General features: G+C 43.5%; 1 long non-coding RNA gene across 1 annotated transcript in view; it reads left to right on the plus strand.

Annotated features, from left to right (window-relative positions):
- Positions 1-26,556, plus strand: part of LOC109858071 — a 129,108-nt gene that overhangs the window by 160 nt on the left and 102,392 nt on the right. The window lies entirely within an intron of this gene.

Below are 26,556 nucleotides of genomic sequence, written 5' to 3' on the forward strand. Positions count from 1 at the left end.
GCGCCGTCGATCATCTATTTCTCTCTCTGTGTGTGTGTGTACACGCGCGTATGTGCGAGTATATTTTTTTACGTATATGTCACGAATGCATGTGGGTGTGTGTGTGTATGCGCGGCGCCAAAATCAGGATTGTTTCGTCGAGTCTGGCGTTCGGCCGCTGTAAATATGTCACTCGCAATCATCGGGAGTTCGACCGCTTGACCGCGATCTGTATCGGAGCACATTGCGGGCGCGGGTGTAACGCGAGTTTAGCGAGTTGACGCAGGGCCCAGGTTTGTTTTTCGTTATACTGACTGCGCGAAATTCGCCACTGGCCGGCGCTGTGCACGACCGCCGAAATCGCACACACGGGCGTTTACCGCGCGGATAAGCGCGAGAAAATTGAACAATATCGCGTGATAAGAACGCGCGAGGGGATCTTTTTTTCGCGTTCCGTTGATCGCGCAGCGTTGAAAATTGAAATTTATCCGAATTACAAGCAGCGCTCGACATATAAAACGGAACGCCGCGTATGAGTGAACACAGTATAGAGCGCGGGCGACTCCTCTCGAGCGAAGAGGAGCTGTCCGTACGAGAGCCTCGATGTCGAATATCTCGATAGTCTCTCCCGGGGGTAGCCGAGGGCGATCTCTCGATCGACGACCGTGCGCGTCACTCGCGCCGTTCGCGAAATGGTCGTGGTTGCTCGGGCGATTTGTAGTTTCTCTCTCTCTCTCTCTCTCGCTCTCTCTCTCTCTTTACGTGTGTTATATTCTGTTAAATCCCGTGGTTCTCCGTCCTTTGGGTCGTTTCATGATCGAGAGAGTGGCCCCCGTGTTGACATACTCGTTTCGAGAGCGCCGAAAACGGCACGTCGATACGTCGTCGTTTTATCTCGCTAACCACCTATATATACGATATCGCAACGAGTATACCCTACCGCGACCTTCGAAACGACGAAAAACTGCGAGTTATCGCAATAGCGATAGATCCGGTTTATGAGAGAAAATAGATGTTTTTCTCGCACACGCTTCTTATCTGTTTTTCGTTCTAAAATATCGTATCTTATCTCGTATACCTTTGAAATGTGAGTACATCGAAGAACAATATGTAAACTCGATAAATATTGAAAACGTTGAAAGAAGAACTCTGCTCGAGTAACATGATTTTGCACTTTTACTAGGACAACGGCTTCGGCCTGATCACTGTCCTTTCTCGTGCTCACACTCGCGTTTCCAAAATTTGTTTACTTGTGGTAAAACATATAACGCAACTGGATCTCAGGGACTAGCTGGAGGTCGCGGTAATAAACAAATGAGAGGAGAGAGAGACTCGAAAAATAAGCGTGAACGCTGAAGCCAATACCCTTGAGTGTAAAACATTCCGGAGCTTCAATATTTTAGGTCTGTGTTTATAGGTTTGTGTTATTTTATTTTAAGAATTCGACAGAGAGAGAAAAAGAGAGAGAGAGAGAGAATGAAAGAGTGAAATATGTTAAATATTTGTATTAAAATGTTACATTCTGTTTCATCACCGGTGAACAACTGGTTGTGCTTATATTGCATCATGGTGTGTTTCTCGTGCTTGTATATCTTCACATTTTCACTTTATCTTAATTCTTAAAACGTGTACGAAAAAAAAAAACGGACGTTCCATGAACTTTCCATTTCACGGGTTGTTCTGAGTAAGAGAAAAAAATAACAGATTTTTATCTCTACAAAAAAAAAATATTTAGCGTGAACGGTTTACAAAAGGAATTCCTGGCGTTTTTGTTTTTTTTTAGCCAACTCGATATTTATTAACAACTCGGGATAAAGGCGAAGAGATTTGTACGGAATATTTCAGATATGTACGGGACGTTATGTCACGTCTCGCGTAGAAAAAGTCGGACTTTGAGTGCCTGAAAAATCGTTTACGACTCGGTAATAAACCTTGGTATGATAGGGAAACGAAGAACCAGGTTAGTCCATTTTACAAGAGTATCTGCAAGAAATGTTGGACCAGAAAAATGTTGAAAAAAAAAAAAAAAAATTTACGACCATGCGCAAGGATTGGATCACTTTACGGTGTCTTTTTTGTTTCGAAACCATACGTGTTCGAACGTGCCCTAAGCGAGAATCGCTAGGAAGGGGGAAAGAAGGAGGAAGGTGCTGACTGTTCCGTTCGTGTGTCGCTTATGTTAGGATTTCGAATGTGTGCGATCTCTCCAAAACTGAGAGAAAATACAAAGATGTTCGTGCGAATGTGTTTACTTGTGTTTATTCGACTTGGTAGCAAAGAGATATATAGCTGCAAATGTGTCCCGACGCGTAAACTGCCGAAGTATCTTTGAAAACGGTTAAAAGGTAAAACTTCGCAACGCGACCAATTAGTTGAAATTTTACATATTTCAAATATCCACAATGCATCTGGTGTGTTTGACGATAAAAATATGAGCGCGTTCGAAGAGTTAAATATTGCGCAAGCGATATAGAAAATATCTTATCAGAACGGAGTCGATTTTCCCGGAATAGATACGGATATTTAAGGGACGGGTATCTATGAGGAAAATAATAAGATAGAGCGAGAGAGATGCGTCCGCCCGAGTGTTTCTTTGCGCCGAAAATAGTGCACGTATTCACTCGACGTATCTCTCTATTTCCTTTCCTCTTCTACCCGCCGGTAAAAGTCTATTGTCATATACGCTCGCGTAATGAGAGAGTATGCGCGGAGCACGATCAATTTCGGAGGATCTGCACATCCGCTACACGAAAGATGTCGCACCACCCTCTCTTCCCTTCTCTCGCGCGCTGTCGCGGTAGTTTATTATCCCTAAGTGCTCCTCCAGAGTGTCGCTCTTTCCTCTTACCTCTCTTTTCGCTATCTCTCTCTCTCTTTCTCTCTTGCAGCCCGACCTATCTTGCAGCTCTCTCTCTTCTTGTCGCGGACACACGGCGCGGTAACACTTCGTCACTCGTCTCGCGTGTTTCGCGCGACGTGTTTGTTCGCGCGCACGCGTCGTCCCCGCGTGAATGACGAGCGAGAGCAACTCTATGGGAACCAGTTTCCGATTTGCGCGGGTAAACGCGTACGGCGCGCACTTATTACCCGTAACCGAGACTCGTGTCGGCGGCGGCGATAAATGCGAACGACAGGATAACGCGACGAGTGCCGACAAGTGTCGCGCGCTCGGTGGTCGCGGGGCAACGTCACAACGTGTATCGTCGTGTTTTATGCCGCGCGATAATATATTATAAATTCGGATCCATCCATCTGTCTATATATCTCTCTATCAGTATTCCTTGGCCACAAAATGATACTGATAGTTCTTAGATAGTTCTAGTTTGAAACTTTATCCGTTTCAAGAGAAAAAAATGCACGTCAACGTCAGAGAGTGAGTTTCGTGACGTTTCTTCGAATTGCATTTTTCGCTCGAAGTTAGTTTCGCCGAGTTTAGCGGCGTTGGAGAGTGCCTATATTTCCTCACGGATCACCTTGTATACACAATTTCAGATGCCAACATCGTGGAATCGCGCGAGAGCGTGAGCCGATATAGGCATGTTTGCTAATGCATCGTCGATGTAGGTCGTCGTTAACGAGCGTTACGTCTGCGTTACGAGCGAAAACACGACGACGAGACTCCCGAAAGAGGAGAAACTCCGAAATAAAAAAAATAAAAAAAAAAAAAATAAAAAATGCTATGAAGTATGCGCGGAGACTCGTTATCTCGAAATGTCATCGCTTCGTGATTGTATTTGCCGAGACCGCTTTATATACAGATGAGAGAAGAGCTGTTTTACGAAATTCCGACGAAATCATTAAAAAATCGCGCTAATCACGAAACCGGAAAAAGTTAAATACTTCGCTGTGTAACACGCTGTATCATCGCTGTAGCATTTTATTGGCCGAGAACAGATAATGGAAGGAAGACAGGCGACAAAAAAAAAAAACGAGAGATTAAATCGCGAGGTGACAGAAAATATCTCCCGCAAGTGCTTCTCGCCCTACCTGAAACTCGTATTCGAGATTATGTGAAAATTTGTTCTGTTCAAAAGTATAACACACACACACACAGAAATACTTTCGTTGATTAAGTCAGCTGAAACATCGTGTGTTTTCACATGTGATACAATCTCGCGAATTGTGATTACGAAGTTTTCATACATTTTTTTTTTTTTTCGAACGCGAATTTTTCATACAATTTTTTTTCCGATTATTTTCGACGGAATGATATTCTCTTCCACACACCCAACAATATATTTCGCGCTACAATGAATATCCATCCGTTTTTCCGTATATTTATGCACATACCCCTCCCCCCGTATTTGTTTTTTCTATATTTTTATTTTTGTGATTTTTTGGTTTTCTGGATTTTTTTTTTTTTTTTTTTTTTGTGGAATTTTTGTCCAAATCTCGCATTCCCATCGTCGAAACGTTGGCTGTCCTCCAATTTAACGTCTCGCTCCAAAGTTTTTCTTAGCCCAAACAATTTTTTACGCGAGAAAAAATGCTCGCGTGCTCGAATGTCGTATGTCTCGTATTGTGCACGCCGCGGCCGAAAAAAAAAAAACGTGTACGTGTGTGTCGGATTGAGACGAAAAAGAAATCGTAAAACGTAATTCGTGCGTGAGTTAATAACAACGATAAATCAATCACGTGGGAATAAACACGACTTGAAATAGATCGTGTTACGATAATGCCAAAACCGGACTTTAAAAGCAAATCGTTCGCAACAACGAACCGGCTGTTGATCTCCGCTCGCGTATTAATAACATAAATGTGATACACATCTCTCTCAAATGCTTCGAAGCGACACACATATTCACACATATACGCGCGCGCACGCGCATTTAATAAAAAGACATAATATTTGCACGATACAAAAAGCTTTTATTTATCATCACGGAAAGGTCGTGGTGGATGCGCATAGATATAACTGAAAATGAAAACGTTGCCCAAATTGTTCGAAACAATTGGCCGTAGTTTTATCGGTTTTTCAACATGCCAATAATTTGCAGCGAAATCACTAATTAACACACGGAAATAACATACGAACGTTTACCGTTTGCATGTAAATTGTCAACAATATATGCTTCTCCGACGACACAGCAGAGGGATGGGGAAAAGAGAGATTTTTTTTTAGAATTCGTAACTGTTTTGTGTGTGATTTTTTGCCAACTTAACTTTTGTATTTTTTGCTTTTCGCCGTTTACAGAGTGTGTGTTGCGGTGAAATATTTCGAAGTTTTTAAATTGAAAATGAAGAGCACCCAGTAAAATATCGGACAAAACGCTAAGTTTTATTTTATTTCACCGTGACAATTTTAATAAAAATTTATTGTGATAGTGAAGTCGTACACCCGATATATATATATATTCATATATATATATAATAGTTTGTTTTAATGGCATCTCTCTGTCATACCGACGCCATTTAATCTCTCGTTTATCTGAATATCGCTTCGCTTATTTGAGCACACTGTCATTTAACAAAAAAAGAGATCGTCATTTATTGCACATCTGTCAGTTGGCGCGCGTTTAAATCTTTTTTTTTTTTTTTTTTTAACCAATTTTTGTCTTTGTTTCTTTATATGTACACGGCTGAATATATACTATATAACATCTATATATTTTTACAAAGTGAGACAAGTTTTATTTGCACACCTCATGTGCAATTCATTTTACGATTTTTATTTAACACACAACGTACACATTTGCGTATATGTGAGCGTCTTGTTTTTACGTTGAATCGCGGAACGTATTTTCCATTATTGAAAAATACATGCAATCTTTTGTCTCTCTTTCTCTGTAAAATATACGTATCTTCTATAATCTCAATGATAAAGCAGCCGGGACGAAATCGATACCGTAAACAAGAAATTAGCAATAAAAAGCACTGAATTTCACCGCGTACATTTCAGCCGACGACGTAAAACACGACCGTGTTGGTTTAATATATATCGCGTGTATATTTCTTGTTTACTTCGGAATTTTTGCAATGTATATTTTTCCGTACTTCACGATGCGAAGCACGACGGAAAAAATAAAAAAAATTAAAAAAATAAAAAAAAATATTTCATTCTAATTCTGCGCAGACTGAATTAACAGACGCAAGAAAACCTGATTACGCGAGATAAATTGGCAATTGTGTTCGAACGACTGTTTTGTCTCGAGACAAGTAGGTATGTCGCGATGCAATCGAATCTCGCCAAGTCCTTCGAGAGTGCTAGTAGGAAATTAAAATTAAAGCCGCGTCACGGGGAGGCGCGGAATGTGTTTTCTTTTGCAATCGATTTTTGGTCTAAAATTGGCGCGCGCGCGCGCGCGCTCGTCAACGAACGTGAATTGTCTTAAGTTTCGAAGTGACGCGCAAGAGAAACGAAATAATGCATCACGCAGGTAACAGGTGTTACTGCGCTTTCTGTTTCGTTTTTGCGAAGAAAAACACGTGCTTCGCTTAACTAGTATCAGTACGTCGGACACACATGTGACCGTTCGTCGCGCATACACGACTGTTACGAGCGCAATTTTTGCTTGCCGCGCGTCGCTCGGTACATTCAGCTTAAATAAACAATGGTTTTAATCATTAATTCAACTAATATTACCGCGCCACGCCGCCGAGATGGGAAGAAATTCGTTGCTGAATCCTGAGAGAGAGAGAAAAACGAAATAAAAAACGCGCAAAATAAAAAAAATTTAAAGTCTCTTCGAGATCGTGTAACAAGTTAAACTCGTTAAAACATTTTTTTTTTACAGTTTGTAAAAATCGAATATTTTTAGTTATTTGTATTTTACAGGTTAATTACATCCGGTGCTGGTCTCTAGTCATTAAATCAAAAAGTCTAAAAAGAGAGATGAACGCACGGCAGCGATCTACAGTCGCATGTTAATTTCTATGAAGTCGTTAGGAAATTATCGAACCAGATAATTCAGGTGATACGATTATTTTGCCCTGTCAGAGAGAGAAAGAGAGAGAGAGAGAGAGAAATTGTTTCTCTCATCACGCTCGTTCCGCGAAAAAAGTCTTAGATTTTTTGCCGCACAAAATTAAACGCGTCCGGAATGTGAAATTTAGACGAGTGGAAAATGTATGTGTTTAACGTGACGTAAATAGTTGGACGAAAAGCGTTACGCGCTTCGCGCAATTTCACGAGGACTTTGATAAAACTTATAGCACATTCGCGTCACGAGACGCGCGCCGTATATCGAACGTTTTTTGTTTTTTTTTTTTAAAAAAAACGCGGAAAATATAAATGTCCGCAATTAGCCGGAGTAATGCTCCGTGACTCTTCGTGTCGATCTGTATCCTGTCGAAATACCGATAAAAATTCGATTTCGCCGATATAATACACACATTCCGCGACACATCCGCGGTCGATGCGCAACGCCGATAATTCCCGACGTACAATAATTCATTTTTACGGCCCCGTGCGCGACGCGTTCGCCAGCCATAGCGAAATCGGGTCGACGTTATTCCTCCTATGCCGGCGATTTTTCTATCTCGAGATTCGTATCTCGCGGAATATCATAATTCGTGAAATAATGCGCGCATACCGCCGCGCACGGTTAAACTTTTCGCGGAGTAAACTCCCAGGCGGGCGAAACTCCTCACCTCCTCTTCCTCCTCCTCCTCCTCCTCCTCCTCCCCTCTGCCGTGTACACGGGGCAAATATTGTGCACATACCAGAATAGAAGTCAATAAAATTTCTGGCATAATTTATCCGATTGAATCGAAAGCGCCAATACAACGATTATTCCATTTGAACGATATATCGTCGACGAACTTCGAAAAATACTCGTATAAGCCGCTAGTTTTAATCGCACAATCACACTGCTGCGTTAAATACAAAATTCGGTGTGCCGAAAGCAACAGTATTTATATAACATTAAAGTTGCTATTCAAGTTAGGATATTTGTTCAGATGCACACGCAAATGTGAAAATAATTCGAGTTTGCAAAACGCAAAGAGACATTTTATGATTTATGTGTTTTCGTCGTCGCGCATCTTCCTCACGGGTGCGATTTGGGAGAAACAAGAGATTGTGATTATGTAATTACGCGCGTGTAACGAGAATTTAATGTGTAATTCGACACGAGCGTGTAATTCACGTCAATTGCAGAGGATGAGAGAGAGAGAGGAGAGAGAGAGAGAGAGCGTGTACGCAAAATACGGTAACTTGAAAATTTCCAATCGGAAAGCCAGAGGGGCTATGACTTACACAGATTGGTTAGTTAAAATTTATGGAATTGTGACGCCCGCGCGCGTGAGAATGGCGCAATCGTCGGCAATTATTATGCGTAATTACTTGGCACGATAAATGAGCTCGTTCATCAGCTCTGGTTATTCTGGTGAAAAAGGACAAGTATAATTGTGACATCGCTGATTGCTCATTAATGCTTGAATAAACGTTAGAGAAACGTCAATCTACTTGCGTCAACAATTATTATTACACGGGACTGCTTTTGCTTTAGCATTATGAAATATCTCTTCAGTTTGTACATTGCTGCCGCTACTGCCGCCGCCGCCGCCGCCGCGTGCGCTCGCGCGCGCGCGCGAGATGTTTGCACAGGATAAAGCCACTGGCGTGGCTAAAACGCTGGAAAATATATATATATATAATATTAACACGAAAATTTACATGCAATTAACGCATGCTGCATACATCGTTGCTTCAGCAGCTATGATATGTAACTAAAGCACTTTGTGTAATTGCAAATATTTATTTGCACCCTTGTACGGTATATTTCGCATGTCGCACGGTTCGTATTTCCTCTTTGCATAGAGCGCACGAAAACGCACGAAGAGAAGAGAGAAAGAGAAGGCCGAGAGGGAAGAACGGCTGCTCTGTGTGTCCGGCGATTCGTTATTTGTGTGCCACGGGTCCCTGTGCCCCGTGTGCGTTAAAGAGCCGACGCGTAACGTTTAACTCCTTGAAACCTGACGATATTTAATGAGACGTCAAGAATTTGATGCGAGTTTCGAAGGCAGTCGCGTATATAAGCGCGCGCACCGCGGCGGGTCTTATAAAGACAGCCTTTATATTTGAGACGCTCGGAAATTCAGTGAGCGTGTGGCAACGTCGGCAAGAGAGAGGATCCCTCTTTCTCTCCTGCGCGCTCCTTCCTTCGATTCCACGGTTGCGTCCTCTCTTTCTCCGACAACCCACTAGTGGGTATAGGTATAGACATATATATATATATATACATATATATGTACACATTATGTGCGCGCACACAAACACGCACCGGCCACACGTAACAGCCCATCGTTCCCGTAGCCAAGTTTCTCTTCTCTTCGTTCTACCTTCAACCGCGCTACCACCTTGCACCCCATCCACCCGACGTGCTCTTTTATTTTATTATTCGACCCGACCTCGAGTTAGGCTGTACGCCGCGAGAGACGATTCTCCCTCTCCTCTCTCTAGCTATCTCTCTCTCTCTCTCTCTCTCACTTCATTCTTCTCCTTTCTCTCGTCTCCACGATCGCCGCTCGCCTCTCGGCTAACGGAGAAACTGGAATCTCGGCATCGAATACGAGGGTTTTCTCCTGCCGATGCTACTCGCCTCTCCTTATCTTTTCTCTCTCTTTCTCTCTCCCTCTCTCGCCGCTTCTGCCTTCTGCGCTTCTTTTTTACTTCTCCGCAAAACTCGTTTACAATTGGTTTGTTTCGGTACGTTTTTTCGCATAGTTCTGAGATCGCTCCCTCTTCCTTTCGCGTCGTTTTGTCATTCGTCATATCGTCGCTGCATCATCATCACTGACGCGTAATTACAAATTGTCCCATGAAGAGAGAGAGAGAGAGAGCAGAGAATTTGAATTACGCGCGAAATTTCGAAAGAAACAAAAGTTGCGCGCGAAATTTTTTATCACTTTCGGAAATCGTGTAGACGCTCGTGTTATATTCCCACGAAGATGGTTATATTCTTTTTCTCGTTAAACGATAAAGAGAGAGGATGATCATTTATCAGAAGCTTTAGCGCCTGTTAAATTCATGTACGGTCAGTCGTGGAATCCCGGAAGAAAATGGAAATCGCCGTTGGGAGCTTAAAGCCGTGGATGTTTGTGCGCCATTTACCCGCGAGACGATCATCCCGGGCGAAGTATATCAGCAAGTGAACGCAAGCGCGCGCAGGAGCGCCGGTGTTTCTACAAGAACCGTCGTTTGTTGAACGATGAAAGGAAAAATAGTCTCATTTATAGAGGAAAAGCTTCAATGGATATCAAACTCGCAACGACTCCGACTCGTCAGAGATGCCGAAAGAAACGAGGCAACTTGTATCAAGTCTGCACGATTCTTTCTCTCTCTCTCTCTCTCCCTCTCTCTCTCTCTCTCTCCCTCTCTCTCTCTCTCTCTCTCTCTCTCGCAAATAAAGCAACACGAATTGTAAACAATTCCGATAAAAAAATCGTCGAACGACGAGTGAGCGACAATTTACAAGTTTTTCAACACGCGCGTCAAAATAGCACACACACACACACACACACACGCAATTTCAACAGACTTTACGCGATTTGTTGATCATCGAAAAAAAAAATAAATTGAGTAAACAATGGGTTTTCAACGAGAGCTTATCTGTCAAGCGCGAGAAGAAAAAAAAGTGTAATGCCGCTATTTGTATTTTAATCTGGCTGATCGCTCAGAAGAAGGCTGCGCGCCAGAAATTTGGAATGAATTATTCGACGTTTGGCGCCGTTTTAAAGCGTCTCTCGCACATTTATTGCGAAAACGCGCACGCGCGCAATGAATCATCCAAAGAGTGAATCACATAAGTGAATCGTGTAAATTGTCATTCATCGCGGCGTTTTGTCCGAGGGTTTAATTGGTTGATGTGGCGCGCAATGCCGTTTGCGCTTTACGCACAAAAGTCGCGGACAATCAGATTATCGAATCAATCAAACTGTTGTGTAACCTACAAAAACTATATTACGGTAGAAATTTGTTTTTTTTTTTTTTTGCTACGCTGTAAATGTATTTTTTATATTGTTTTGTTTTGCAACTTGTGCTTTTGTTTTGTAAATTGCACGTTAAACACAGAAAGGAAACTGCTTGCTTACCAAAGAGTCCGTTCTGTTCCTCTCGTTATTATACAGTAGCGCTACTGTTAATCGGGAAAAGATGAATCGGAAAAAAAAAAAGAGAGTTTAAAAACACCGCGCGCGTTCTCTTCTTTAATTCTGGCTTTTTCGGACGTCCTTTGTCGTCTTGTGAAAGAGCGGAATGCATTGTGGGTGGCTTGTTCCTCTCTTTATCTTTCTCTCTTTCTCTTTTCTCTCTCTTTCTCCGACGTTACTGTAAACAAAAACCCGTTCGTTCAATACGCTTCTCACTCCAAACGATTCGGGATGGTCACCAGGAGTTGAACCGTGTTAATTCGACTTTAGCCGCGGCGGAGATTTTTCATAGAGCTCCGCGCGCGATATCCGTTCCTCTCTCGTCTCCTTCTTTTCTCGTCTTTGTGGCGCTTCTTCTTCTCGACCGCGCCCTTTCGCATCACGTCGACGAAGCGCCCGGAAACGTTCGCGCGGAAGGATTCTGTGCAAGGTGCATCGCGCGTAGCGACCGGGAGCCTTGATCCAATTGAACCGTTGCGAACCACCGTGGAGAGCTATCTAGAAATGAGTGGGATCGACGTGACGTGGGCTCCGCTCCTTTCCTCTCTCTTTCTCCGTCTCTTCCTCCTTTCCTTTCTCTCGCGCAGAATCTCTCTTTCTCTTTCTCCCGATGCGAAAAGATACAGCGCCAAGTAATACTAGTTTTACATAATAACGCGGAAGTGGCGTCAGACCGAAACGCGCGGAGTGCTCGTCTCTCTCTCTAGTTGTTTACCGTTTGCTTTTTTTCTTTTTTTTGTTTTTTTTTTTTTTTTTTTTTTTTTTTTTTTTTTTTTTTTCGACAATTCGAACTCGTTACTTTTAGGAACGCGACTTTGTACTTACGTTAACGCTGGATAAAAGAACTCGAGCGATGTCGCTGAGATTGCTACGATTTTGTACATCGGGCGTTTTTTTTTTTTTTTTTTTTTTTTATCTATTTTTTTCTCGATTGTAACGAAGTCTCGGATTAACGTGGGAAACATGTGTGTGTGTGTTTTGTCGACGGTATAATCATCGTTTCGGCAGAGATTGGAGATTACTTTCCCGCGTGAAAAAAAAAATATCGAAATACAACGGATTAACGCAAATTACCGGAGCTAATTCGAATAACGTAAATTTTTCCGACTGTTATTTCGATTTGAACGAACATTTATTAGAAAGTTGTATTTGCGCGTTTTTCGGTCGAATAAAAGTCCCTCGAAAAGTCTGTCCTTAAAATTTGAATAAAGCGAATTGTGTGCGCGGAACGCTTTTTGCGCGGCGTATGTGTGTATGTGTGCGTGTGTGTACGCGCGCGCGCGTCCGAAACACCGGTGTAAAAATTTGTTTTCCGCGTTATTGAATCGCCCCGCAATAAGAATGCGTGAAAACCAAACAAAACGTTTCTCAATTCCGTTGAAAGAGCAAACGCGAAGCGTGCGGATTTTTTCGGTCGGAACAGCTTTCAGCGTTCACCAAAGCGGCAATATTCATTCACGTATCCGTACGTGTACCGTGTACGGGCACCGCGCGTATCCGGATAAAACATTCCGATGGTGGTCGAATCGCTTCCGTTCCTAATCGGTCGAACGACGACGCGCGCGTTATCGTTTTCTTCCCGGGACCATTTCCAGAACTGCGCGGCGTCGCGTCTCCTCCGGATGCCGCCGTCCCTCTTGCCCCTCGCCGTCTCGGAAATTCGCTCGCTGCCATGTTCGGCAATTACAAAACACGTAAACGAGTTTTCGGTACGTTAATCCAGCGTCGAACGTAATTCCGAGCGCGTCGGCGGCGACGGCGGCGGCGGCAGTTCAGTGCAGTTCAGTGTAGTGCAGCGCGGCGCGACGAGAAGAGAAGAGAGAAGCGAGCGCAGCGTGGCCTCTCTACTGGCGGATGACCCCTCCTCTCCACCCCTTCCGTAGACCCGCGTGTGCACACACGCGTGCACATGCGCGCGCGCGCGCATCGTGCGCTGCGCTGCGCTGTACCGAACGCCGTTGTGCACTTACGTACGTACGTACACACGTACACACGCGCGCGCACATATACACTCGCGCGCTTTATCGGGGGTCGGACCGGTCGTTAGAACTTTAAAGCGGACGGCAGGAAAGGGGAGAAAGAGAGGGCACGCGCTTTGTTTTACGACTATTTTCCTCTCCTCGTTTCTTCGTTCTTCTCTTCCCCGCGTTCCTTTTTGTTCTTCGTATTTTTTTTTTTTTTTATTTCGCTGTTGTGTTTCGGGCGTTCACAGAGCTCTCGCGTGTATTCGGAACACGCTCTCCGCGAGATGAGACGCAGAGAGAGCGAGAGCGAGAGAGAGCGAGAGAGAGAGAGAGGAATACTTAGAATTCGAAACGATCCCCGCTGGGAACGCAGGTCGATGCGATAATATTCGCTAGATGGAACTCACACCCTCGGAGATTGTTGCTTGTTTAATCCTAGCGTCGCTACGTCCTGCCGGTGATTACGTTTACGGCGCCGCAGTCGCCGCCTGTTGTCGTCGTCATTGTCACGCATCTTGACAAAGCCGGCGGTTCCGATAATCGTGTCATCGTTAATCGGGAAAAGAAAGGGAGGAGGAGGGGATTCTCTCGGAGATTCTCAACTTGTAACAAATTACGAATCACGGTGTAATATAAAAGTCACTCGTTAGTCATTTATTTTAACGCAACATATTTTAAAGCAATTATGTTTGTTTTTTTATACAACTGCAATTTCCGATAATACGTGCGTGCACACGCAGGTACAATGTAACTCGAAGCGACGCGTGACAGACTAAAATCAAGATTCTCAGCAGTCCGTAAATAATAGGTTCGCAAATACTCTTCGTTAATGCCAACTTCGAAACGATACGCGCTAGTCTCACGACGAGAAAGTCTCCGCTCTTTTGTGTAATCAAAACGCAATTAGTACCGTTATATAATAATTTCGCTTTTTACACACGAGTGCGCGTGTTGAAATGCGTTGTCAACGAAATTCGGCGGGTGTATATGTCGGTCGGTCGCGCGTTAACGCGATCGATAGGGAACGCGTAGACGCGCGGCGGCGACTCCGCGCGGGCGGCGATCTGTCTCGCTCGTCGAAAAATACGAGCGTCGATCCGAGGGGCGGATCCTCTCTTCGCGACGTTCCTGCGGCTGCATTATGGAAATCAGCGGGAATCGCAACGTCACACAACGGGTATGTGCACGAGACACACGTGAATTAAACACGTAATACACCGACTCGCGCGCGCGCGCTGCACCTGTCGCGCATGCAAATCACTTAAGCCGTCGCGAGCGCACGCGGCCGGTTTCCAAACTTTTTCATGCTGCGAACGACGAGATCGTGCGTGTGTGTGTTCGTGTTGCGTATATACGTATCACATGTCGCCGGTCGAGAGACCGCGTGTTCGCTCGCGAGAATCGGGATTATTTATCGGGAGGAATTTCGCGGCGTACCGTGAGTTTCTCTTAGAGAGAAAGATCGTTAGATCACGCTGCTATAAATAGAAAAGCGAATATCGATAATGTTGCGCACTAAACGATGCGTATATTTAAAGAGAGTTGCGACTGTGTCTTTTCGATTTTTCTTTTTGTTCGACGAGTTGCTGTTTATCTTGTCGTTGCTTGTCCGCGCTACAACAGTCGATTTAATTCCCTCCGTGAACGTGAAATAATCGACTTCCGATTTTCTCAATTCCGACGAGACCATAACGACAGCGGCGACGACGACAACAACGACGACGTAAAAGCGGCTCTCAGTAAGGTTTCTGCCCGGTCTTGTTTTATGTTTTCGATTCCTGGCGCTCGCGTTGCCCGAATTCTAAAAATTGTTTTAAATCAGAAACGGATACAAGTTTTCCGCGGTAGTAATATCGGAATCTGGGACACTCCGGTAATGCGAAAATCGCGAAATTTACGACAATGCGGCAACGCGTTCTTAAAATATGCAAATGCGCAGGCAGCATACCGCAATTTAACCCCTTTAATGCGTTAGTTTTAATTATCGACGAGTCGATTTAGTAAAGGGCACTGTGTGTGTGTGTATGTATTTTGCATTGACCAATGCAGAAATCGCTGAACACAACGAGATCAGAATTTCTGCGGCGTTCCTATATAGACGGGATGACACAGATCTCGGGCTATCGCCATAGCCACCTTCTATATGGTGGACGTGTTACTGGCAATAACCGAATTCGCTCGGCGCTCGAAATTTACTTCCGTAACGTGTTGCGAAGTCTACGTCGCGAAATTAGAAACGAGGAAAATGCTGTGTTTTGTCGTGCGACACACGCCGGCGTAAATCGGATACGTCGCGAACCGCGTGATCGAAAAAAACAAAACAAAACAAAAAATATTATTCGTGCACACACGACGCGTTATTTGTATACGCGTTTTTTTTTTTCGTGAAATGTTGCGGGTATAAATTTCCCCGGCAATAGGCAAATTCCAATAAATTGCCAATTTTATATCGGCTAGATTCGATGGGCAATATTTTCGATATCAAATTCCTTCGAAACTTGAGTTTTTAAATTGAACGATATGTATATGTATGTACACGTTCGTGTGTTTCATACGTATGTAGATTTCGCTTAAAAAACATTGTGAACCAATCAGAATGTGTTGTGCTGTTCGTTTCTTTTTTCAAAGCGTTTACTATTTCAAAAAACCCTTTTAATCTCCGAGCGTGTTAAATAATTCTGTCGCTATTAAAGCTCGCGTTTCGAAATTACTGGCAACTTTTCGAGCTACAACCTGTAATATTCCTTGTAGTATCCCCTTGTGAAGAGAGAGGATATAACATTGTAACGTATGTTTTAACAAATAGTTTTATGTATCCGCGTCTGAATTATTCAGTGAGAAGTACGAGAGCGCTTTTCCACGACGAGCACGCCGAAGAAAATCAAGCACAACCCGGGGGATATATTACAAATTCGTAGCCGTAGAGTGCTCGTGGCCCCGATCTCGAAGCACTTAATTGCATTCAATTTATTTCGTCGCGAATATATAGATAATCGTTATTTAAATGTCGCCTCTTTCCCATCCGTCGTCTCGCTCTCGACGACTTTGCACGCGGCGATGATTCACGGCGAAATGTGAAAAATCAACAATGAAATTAGAATAACGATTCGAAGACAAGAGAGAGGGAGAGAGAGAGAGACGGAAAATTTCCGAACGAGAGAGTATTTACATACATCAGTTGGCGGACAGGCTAGCATTTTGCTCGCAAAGAGATAACCTGAAATTGTAGACAAATTTCTTAGGAAATTAAATCGGGTGCGAGATTGGTGGGTGGGTGGTTCGGGAGGGGGCGGGGGCACGTAATGTTAATTTTATGTGCAACGGAAGCTCCGGTCGGTCGTAGCTCCCTACCTCTTATAATGCCACCACGCGCGTGTGGTTATATATACGCAACGCCCGCATGTGCGTGCACCGAGTTCCGGCGATATACAATTGTGGCCCAAGTCGGAGGCTCGTATCGCAATTTACCGGTAGACATCCACCGGACACGGCGGGTGGACGGCGACGGCGGGAGTACCTTCTTTTTTTTTTTTTTTTTTTCCTCTATCAACCTTCGTCACGGTTTTTCACCAACTTCTGGTGCCTGGTCGGTCACAATGGAAGCAACGAAAAAGCCGTCAAACTGGTTCCGGATGAACCGTCTCGCCGAAACGCGCGCGAGCGCAGACGCTCTCTTGTATCGTCATCGTCGTCCTCGTCCTCGTCGTCGTCGTCGCCGTCGTCTTCGTCTTCGTCGTCGTCGTCGTCGGAGATGTGCGTTTAGCATTTTTATATCGCACACGAAGAAGGAGAGAGAGAGAGAGAGAGAGAGAGAAAATTATACGCGTGACAATGTCTGTAATTAGTATTGCTCTTTTACATGTTATTCCGCACGTTATTCCGTCGCGTTTTTGTCAGTGTCCAAGTCGTAATAGCGGGTTATCGCGACATTAATTACGTCCGAATTATATATTCCTAATTATATATAGTATGAATTATGTAGATGTTCTCTGGATATTCCTCTTACTTAATGATTTGTTATTCTAACAGCATAATTTGACATGGAGGAGAGAGAGGAAGAGAGAGGGAGAGAGAGAAAGAGGAGATCGAGTTGGCAAGTTACACATAAACACATGATAGCCATTATAATGGTACGATTATTCAGCTGTTACATAAGCAAATGCATTCGTGGCAGTGTTAGATTACAATAATTGATAATTAGCAGTTAAAGCAATTTCCTGTTGCAGTGCGATTCATACGTTTCTGTTTGTTCATACGTCTTTCTTTGTTTCATCGTTTTAACTCAGATTAGGTGCTAACACGCAATTGTCTCTCTCTCTCTCTTCTCTTCTCTTTATTTGTCAGAATATTTTGTTATTTCCCTTTTTTTTTGTGCTGTGCGAAAGAGCATACACGCGCGGAAAGGAGCGTTTTGAAGAGTAGAACTCAAACAAAAAGTCGTAAAAAGATATTTTGTCACATTTGTATTTCACGAATGCTACTTTTTTTTTTTTTTATCTTTTTATGTACATGTTACAACATATATTGCGTTCTGGTTCACGTTTCTCCGGGAAAGCTACAAAGGAGCAATTGAACTAAAAAATAAAAAATAAAAAAAAAAAAAAACCATAAAGTTTCACGTTGTGCAAAACAAAGAAACACAACTCTTTGTCATATCGCACTGTATTACGCTTTGCGGATGTTATACTCGGTGAGATTTATTGATTTACCGTGTGGGGTGTTTAAAGAAGAGACGCGCGCGCGCACGCTCGCTCGCTCGCTCGCTCCTCTGAAATCCATATTAAAGAGATATATGTGCCTGCATTGTTGCGGCTTTACGAATTACCCTGTCTACATGGCGCACTTTTATAGCGATTCAAATTACACAGTACACGCATCGTATTCCACGTACGGAATGCGTAATGACTCCGTGCCTCACGTGCTTCGGCGTGCAACGTCGGTGTAATTAAAAAGTGTAACGCGTGCGAGTTATCGCACGCTCGACGGACGAGCAAACTAAGGCGGGCGAAAGTCGTTCGTACGTACTTGAACATATGAATGGAGTCGACATTTTGTCGCAATTATTCAAAGCGAGAGTCTGAGACTTACAGTGTGCTCGAGACAACACGTCGTCGTCGTCCTTGTCGTCGTCCTTGTCGTTGTCGTGTGTATTTCCCGCGATCGATTAGCAATATCTCTTCGCGTGAGTGTTAACGTCATCCGGGAAGAGGGAAGAATCAAATTAATCAAACAACGATCGCGCGCGGGCGGGGAACACAGAGAAATTCGCTCCCTTCTCTCTGTAAGTTGCAGCTAAACCACGTAACACCGCGATGGATTCGTCGTCTCCTCGTCGTCGTCGTCGTCGTCGTCGCCGTTGACCCACTTTGTGCAAATATATACGTTTGCGTTTACATTTAGCCCCCGGGAACAACAAAGTAACAAATTCAATTCAATTTATAGCCGCTCGTCACCAAAACCATATACAATCGGAATTTCTGATATTTCGTTTGGAACGGATTTATTTATTTTCGCGTTTACACGAGCGAAATTAAATGTCATGTGCTAAACGCATCAAGTTTTACGTATATCTCTATGTGCAAACTTTTCTAAATATCGAAAAACGAAACGTTAAAAAGTCTCTCTCTCTTGTTTTATTTCTCGTTCTCTTTGTTACGATATACATTGTGCGATTCACCTTTTGCCGTTTCATTCTTAATAACACATCACCGCGCATTGAAGGAAACCTATTAGGCGGATAAGATTTTCAGTGATCCTATTGGGAAGCGAAGAGCAGCTGAAGAGTCTCAATAAAAGAGGGAGGAGGCTGCGCACACACACACACACGCGCGCGCGCGCGCGAGTATCGCGCGGGTTCCCGGGGAAATTTACCTGCCGTACATTTGTCACGTTCCAAATTGCATTACGCGCTACGTTGGCTTTCTATATAAAACAGCCCTAAGAAGCCATCGACTTTGCTGTCATCGTTCAATCTGCCGTGTGGCGGGTGCTGCTCTTTCCCCCCGCTCCGGAGATTCTCCCCCGTCTCGCTCTTGTCTCTTTCTCTCCGTTCCTTTTTGCCCTCTTCCTCGCTCCGCTTCTTCGGCTTGTGTGCCGGTTCTCGCGCGCGCGCGCGCACACACACACACGCGCGCGCAAAAGTGTGTAACACTCAGTCTCGCGCTTTCTCGCCATATGGTTCGCGGCCTGGGCCCCGCCGTTCATTCATAATACACACACATACACGCACACACACGCGCGCGCGCGCACAGCTTTAAAAGTTTATAATACCCCGGGAACGCTCGGACAGTCCGCCGCAAAACGCTCTATTGTGGTGCGAGGAATTTTCGAAAAAATAAATCGTGAAGTGGGAAAGAAGCACTGCTGCGCTCGCGTTCGTGCTCTCGAAAGGTGGCACGTTCTAACGCTCGTAAGTGCGCGAAGTACCTAAATGCCGCAAGCGAAAACGAGAAAAGAGAGAAAGAGAAAGAGAGAGAGAGAGAGGGAAAGGGGTGAGGAGGAAGGAGATAGCGGAAAGGGCGATAAGAGGATTTGAAGCTGAACTTCACGCTTTTGACGTAAATGCTGCAGACGGTGTGCTAACACGCCGCGGCGTAAAAGCGTATGCATTTTTTACTCGCGCGTTATTTCGACGCGATGCGCGCACGCGATGTCAATTTCTGAGTGCGCGCGGAGAGAATAAGATATTATTTCGTTCGTGTGTTTACACGGGACTCTCTCTCTCTCTCTCTCTCTCTCTTTCTTTCTTTTCACTCAGCTGCTTTCGACTCTCTCGAGATGCACGAGCGACAGATTAGAAACTACAAGATTGTCGGTTTGTAATGAATGCGTTGAATTGTAATGAGTGCGCGAGAGAAGAGCCCATTTTTACACGCGCGATAAATAAGAGAGAGATTGACGAAGAAAAAAACGTATCGTCGCGCACATTTCGCACGAAAATCTTACATACGCGTTTTCCGAGCGAAATACGTTTTATTTCATGCAACGCATTTTGTATATATGCAATATCTTTCGTTTGTTATTATTGCGACTTGTTTTGGTTTTTCTTATTTACGCGAAACGCGCGGGTATAGGTACGGCGTAGGAGGAGGTAAGGAAGACGACGAAAATTATGTCGTCACGCCCGGGCTCTTCCTGTCAGCGGTCCAGCGCACAAAGCTGCGCGTATATATATGTATGTATACACGCACACATATGTACATATATATATATATATATGTATATATATGATATATCATACATATACACGTGGCTGTGCGGGAACGTTTTTGTGAGCCGCGTACTTCCATGCTTACCTGGTAAAAATGGGGAAAGGAAGAAAGCATTGAAGGCCAGTCGAGGCCTGCAACGCGTGCAGGTAAACGCTCGGATCATGTGTACGGATGCGTCCGTACAGGGTGTTTCAAATTTTTCGCACTTCTTCTGTCCGTGTACAGATTTTGAGATCGATTCGGACGACTTTATTGGGAATAGCATCGAAATATTAATTAGATTTTGCAATAAAATCTAGTTGTACTTATATACACATACACATGTACACATATTATGTATTTGTTTCGTACATGTGTTTGTTTGCGAAAAAATCTCTACGCATCAAAATTTTATTCTCTCTAGAATACTTTCGTAAGTCGAAGAAAGATAAAGAGCTGAATTTTTATTCCGGACTCCGTGTAATTCGAAACATCCGACAAGTTTCGAAATTTCAGATAGATATACGAGATAGTCTTTGGTGAGTAAATCGCAGATAAAACTTCTTGTTTCTCTAATTCGGTACGAATTTTTAACATTCACGTAGAAAAGTATTTTGTGTCTTAAGCAGATTTTCTCCTTCGGGAAAAACGTCTGAGAAAAAACGTGCGCCGAATTTGGGACACCGTGTATACAGGTGAAAAAGGATTCTATTGTGATTAGTAGCCGGTTCGTCCATCTGCTACATCTGGATAGTTCGAGTGACCGAAAAGCGTTCGGCCGAGGTTGCTCGATTGGACGATCAAACGGCGAGATGTGCCAGAACCGTCTGACAGAGTCGAAATCCAAAATAAACCGATGTGTCATTCATCGACGCGATCGCGCCGGTGCGCGGGGTCTCATTAACCTCCACGATATACGGAAGAATTTTATTCCCGTGTGTGTGTTCACAAACCTTCGCTCTCTCACCCCGTCCCATCCCGACCCGCTGATTCTATATAGCCGCGCTCCCATCGATCACGTATCGCGCGTCATCCCGCGGACAATGGATGTTTACTTAATTTCGTCGGTTACGTGCTTGTTTTCTTTTTTCGAGTTCCGCTTATCCCGCGAAGCATCTTTACGTACAAGGAGGGGGGAGAAGAGCGGAGAGGGGATCAATCGTAACGAGGGAGAATTGTGAGACTCTCGTTAAAGTGGATCCTCGGTTGCTACACAGACGGGGGATTTAACGTTATTACTTGGATTATTCTCGTTGATATGGAAATGAAAAATGTTCCGGACAACAGCGGCTCGCGCAGCTTCGGGCAAAAATGTAATACCTGCAACAATTTTTTTTTTAATGCATATTTTTCACGAGATATTCACATCGCTACCATTTCTCGAAACACACAATTCAATTTTTTTACTTTTTTTTCTTTTTTTCTAGCGATGTGAAAGCCTTCAAAAAGAACAAATTGAAATAAAAGTCGAAATGTATTTTGTATTGTTTCAAGTGTGGTGGTATGAAACGTGGCAGCGCGAAGATATTTGAAATTCGAGAAAATCAGCCTCTCGCTATCGAATAAATTGAATTCAGATTTTAAGTCTCTTTCACAAAAGAGAGTTTTAATTGCGTGAGAAATGAGCAAAATTGCGGAATTTATTACCTTTCTATAAATATGAGTCTAAACGTTTTCGCTATGGATCGATATTTATAAATTATTCCCGTCATGAATCTCTCAGTGCGAATTGTTACATTACAATTTTCCCGAGTAAGCAAATTAGTGTTTTATTTATAGACACTTGTATATATACATACATATATATATATATATATATTTGCCGTGATATCTCGATTTTGAACAAAACACCCCAGTTACAGATTAATTTGCGCGACTTCCACAAATTAAGCTAAACGAGCAGGTTTTAGTCATTTCCAGTCGTTAATCTTGAACACGACATTTTCCACATTATTCCGCGAGAATAACAGATTGAAAGAAAAAATTGGTTTTCGCCTCAATTGAAGCGCGCGTTGCGCGCGCCACGTTATTACAAACTCGTCGCGGATATGTAAACTTTCATGCGCCACGATAACGAGCTCGTTACAACGTTTCTTTGTAATAACATTTACGTCCTCGCGCGAGTACACATCACAATCGTCCGCAGCTTTCTCTTTCTTCTTCGGAAGAGAGTTTCTTCTCATTTCCCAGAGATTCCCCGGGTGACGAATGAGCCGCGATGCATCACCGACTGACTCTCTTTCTCTCTTCTTTTTCTTTTTCTTTTATCTCTTTCTCGGCAGTATGTTTATTCGTTACTTTGAAACTCGCTTTAACGAAGCGAGGTCGATCGGGTGACATTTATCAAGACGTGATTTCGGCTGCATTTTTAACGAGCCGGTCGCGCGCGCCCGGCGCGAACGTTGATGGATGGATTATCGTATCGATTCGCGTGAATTAGACGGAAATAATGTAACGTTATCGGGATACGGCGGTGCCACCGGGGGAGGGATTCTATGCCGTGCAGCTAGTTATTATGCATAAGGGAACGTCGGGTGCGCGAGGCCGTCTCTCCTGGCCCTATGAGATACGGCCACGCTAATGAGCATATAATGCGCATAGAATTGTAATTGGCGTGTGTGCCTGGTGACGAGTGCTTCGCGATGCTCGCCGAGAATCGTGATCCCCGCTGTGTATTTTTACATTTAACACGCGCGCTTTTTTTTTTTTTTTTTTTTTTTTTTTTTTTTGTTTTTCAATTAACACGTAGAATGGAAATTGATTTTTACGTTTGATTTACTAGCGCGCGTAGCAAAAGCACCCGAGATCTCTCTCTGAATGCGGAACAGATATAGCAGACGCGTCGAGATCATCTCGATTGCTGATACCTTGAAACAAATCTAATTTCTCACGCGATAACTCTCACGTGAAAAAAAAAAAAAAAAAATTGAACGTGTACATATCCTTTACGATGTTCTTCGAAATGATAGATTTTTTTTTAGTGTGTGTCGCGAATGGATTTATTTCCTCGTGTTAGTTTTGAGAATGAAGAGAAAAGATATTCTCTCCGGACGGTGCGGGAGAAATGGAAATCGTAAAGTACATTCGCGTTCCCCGCTTACAAGTGAAAAGTCCGATGACCTTATGTCTTGCTAGAATGCGGAGTCCATTTGGAGCGTCGCACCGTTGCGGCCAGGGGACGACGAGCGGCAAATCCTCTCACCGTTGTCCTCCTTCGTCACCAGTGGTTCTCTCTCTCTCTCTCTCTCTCTCTCTCTCTCTCTCTCTCTCTCTCTCTCTCTCTCTCTCTCCCCTCTCTCCTCTCTCGCTTTTACGGTAGAAAATCTTCTCGGCGATGTCTTTGGCATTTACACGATTACGCGTTCGTTTCTCTTCGCCGTTACTCGTTCGCGTGATGACGTTTGTTTCTGCTCGTTTGTCGTCGCGTTCTCACGAATTTTCACAGATCTCAAATTACGAAGAGAGAGTAAGATATATATATATATATATATCTCTCTTTATATATATATATAAAGAGAAAGAGAGTGAATGAAGGTAAGTAGAATGCTCGTATACAATGCGTCGATTAAAGCAAAGCGTGTACGTACATATGTATGTATGTACAAAGGACGCGCCTGTCTTGCGACAGGAAACAGTTACGTCAAAGAGACGATTAAAAATGTATTAAGCCGGGAGAAGGTACCGCTCGTGTACCGAGTAAACGTATGTGGTAATGTACGTCAGATCTCTCTTGTGTACTCTCTTCTCTCTCTCTCTCTCTCTCTCTCTCTCCTCTCTTTCTCTTCTCTTTTACAACAGACTATAATGCAGCAGGGAAAAGTAAAATTAAAATACAATAATGGTAATAAAAAAAACTTACTATGAAAGATTCTCCAACCTTTGTAAGTTACTCCTCTTTCTCTCTCCAGGATTGCTTTGAAAAAGAAATTACATTTTACTCTCGTTTCTATTTCATAACAATTTGTTTTCAAAAATTTATATGTTTTTTCGAAATAAAAGTACATATTTCTCGCAATAAAAAACATCCGACGCCACTCTGATGCTCAGTGAGTCTTGATAGAAATTTTACAGCTGGTAGTTCTTTTTTACGAAAAATCCCAAAAAACTACGCATCACGGTGAAAAGTACATCCGCGCGTTGAGAAAAATTTATGAGACACCTCTCTTCCCCGTATATACACACTCGATCAAGAAAATGCGCACGTACTTAATCCCATTTACCTTAATCGTATTCGCGTTGCGCGCGCACTTTCTCATGAGCAGAAGTGAACCGCGAAAAAACGAGCCGGCCAATCGTACGAATTAATTCTCACGGATGCGCCGCAATTACACACGAGAAAGATGCACCACCACCACCGCGTCGGTCGTAGAAAGGAAGGCAGATGCGCGCAAACCCGGCGGCGGTACATGGTGTTTATTTTTCGACGAGCATCAGGCATACGCACGTCTTGCATAAAGTATCATCTCGACTTTTCCTTCCGATGTTGTTGCACGCACGGCGTCGCGAAGCGTAGCGAAAGAGTTTCGCGGCACGCTTTGCCGCATGCCGAAGCGTAGCGAACTAATAGTCCGCGTTACGTGCCCTGTAGTCCAGATTCTACGTTACGTGTTTACGAGATCAAGCGAAAAGAGAAAAATATTACACGCGCGCGCGCGTGCGTACGCTAACGAAACGCATCGCCGCGCACTTTGGCGCGCCACTTGTGTATGCGCGTTTAATTCGCGTCGATGTATAAACGATTCGAAGGAACGCAGAACAATGTGCGCCCACAGACAAGCGAAGTAGATTATTCGTATTGCAACTTACACAGCGAATTGTGGTGGCTTTGAATAGCGCGCAACACACACACACTCTATAATTTCTGCAAGTAATTTCGTAGCAAAACTCTCTCTACAATGATAAACTATGTAAAAATGAAAGTTTGTTTTTTTTTTTTTTTTTTNAAAAAAAAAAAAATTGAACGTGTACATATCCTTTACGATGTTCTTCGAAATGATAGATTTTTTTTTAGTGTGTGTCGCGAATGGATTTATTTCCTCGTGTTAGTTTTGAGAATGAAGAGAAAAGATATTCTCTCCGGACGGTGCGGGAGAAATGGAAATCGTAAAGTACATTCGCGTTCCCCGCTTACAAGTGAAAAGTCCGATGACCTTATGTCTTGCTAGAATGCGGAGTCCATTTGGAGCGTCGCACCGTTGCGGCCAGGGGACGACGAGCGGCAAATCCTCTCACCGTTGTCCTCCTTCGTCACCAGTGGTTCTCTCTCTCTCTCTCTCTCTCTCTCTCTCTCTCTCTCTCTCTCTCTCTCTCTCTCTCTCTCCCCTCTCTCCTCTCTCGCTTTTACGGTAGAAAATCTTCTCGGCGATGTCTTTGGCATTTACACGATTACGCGTTCGTTTCTCTTCGCCGTTACTCGTTCGCGTGATGACGTTTGTTTCTGCTCGTTTGTCGTCGCGTTCTCACGAATTTTCACAGATCTCAAATTACGAAGAGAGAGTAAGATATATATATATATATATATCTCTCTTTATATATATATATAAAGAGAAAGAGAGTGAATGAAGGTAAGTAGAATGCTCGTATACAATGCGTCGATTAAAGCAAAGCGTGTACGTACATATGTATGTATGTACAAAGGACGCGCCTGTCTTGCGACAGGAAACAGTTACGTCAAAGAGACGATTAAAAATGTATTAAGCCGGGAGAAGGTACCGCTCGTGTACCGAGTAAACGTATGTGGTAATGTACGTCAGATCTCTCTTGTGTACTCTCTTCTCTCTCTCTCTCTCTCTCTCTCTCTCCTCTCTTTCTCTTCTCTTTTACAACAGACTATAATGCAGCAGGGAAAAGTAAAATTAAAATACAATAATGGTAATAAAAAAAACTTACTATGAAAGATTCTCCAACCTTTGTAAGTTACTCCTCTTTCTCTCTCCAGGATTGCTTTGAAAAAGAAATTACATTTTACTCTCGTTTCTATTTCATAACAATTTGTTTTCAAAAATTTATATGTTTTTTCGAAATAAAAGTACATATTTCTCGCAATAAAAAACATCCGACGCCACTCTGATGCTCAGTGAGTCTTGATAGAAATTTTACAGCTGGTAGTTCTTTTTTACGAAAAATCCCAAAAAACTACGCATCACGGTGAAAAGTACATCCGCGCGTTGAGAAAAATTTATGAGACACCTCTCTTCCCCGTATATACACACTCGATCAAGAAAATGCGCACGTACTTAATCCCATTTACCTTAATCGTATTCGCGTTGCGCGCGCACTTTCTCATGAGCAGAAGTGAACCGCGAAAAAACGAGCCGGCCAATCGTACGAAT

The sequence above is a fragment of the Pseudomyrmex gracilis genome, unplaced genomic scaffold (assembly GCF_002006095.1).
Source record: "Pseudomyrmex gracilis isolate BER0280 unplaced genomic scaffold, ASM200609v1 scaffold_186, whole genome shotgun sequence".
Lineage (NCBI taxonomy): Eukaryota > Metazoa > Arthropoda > Insecta > Hymenoptera > Formicidae > Pseudomyrmex > Pseudomyrmex gracilis.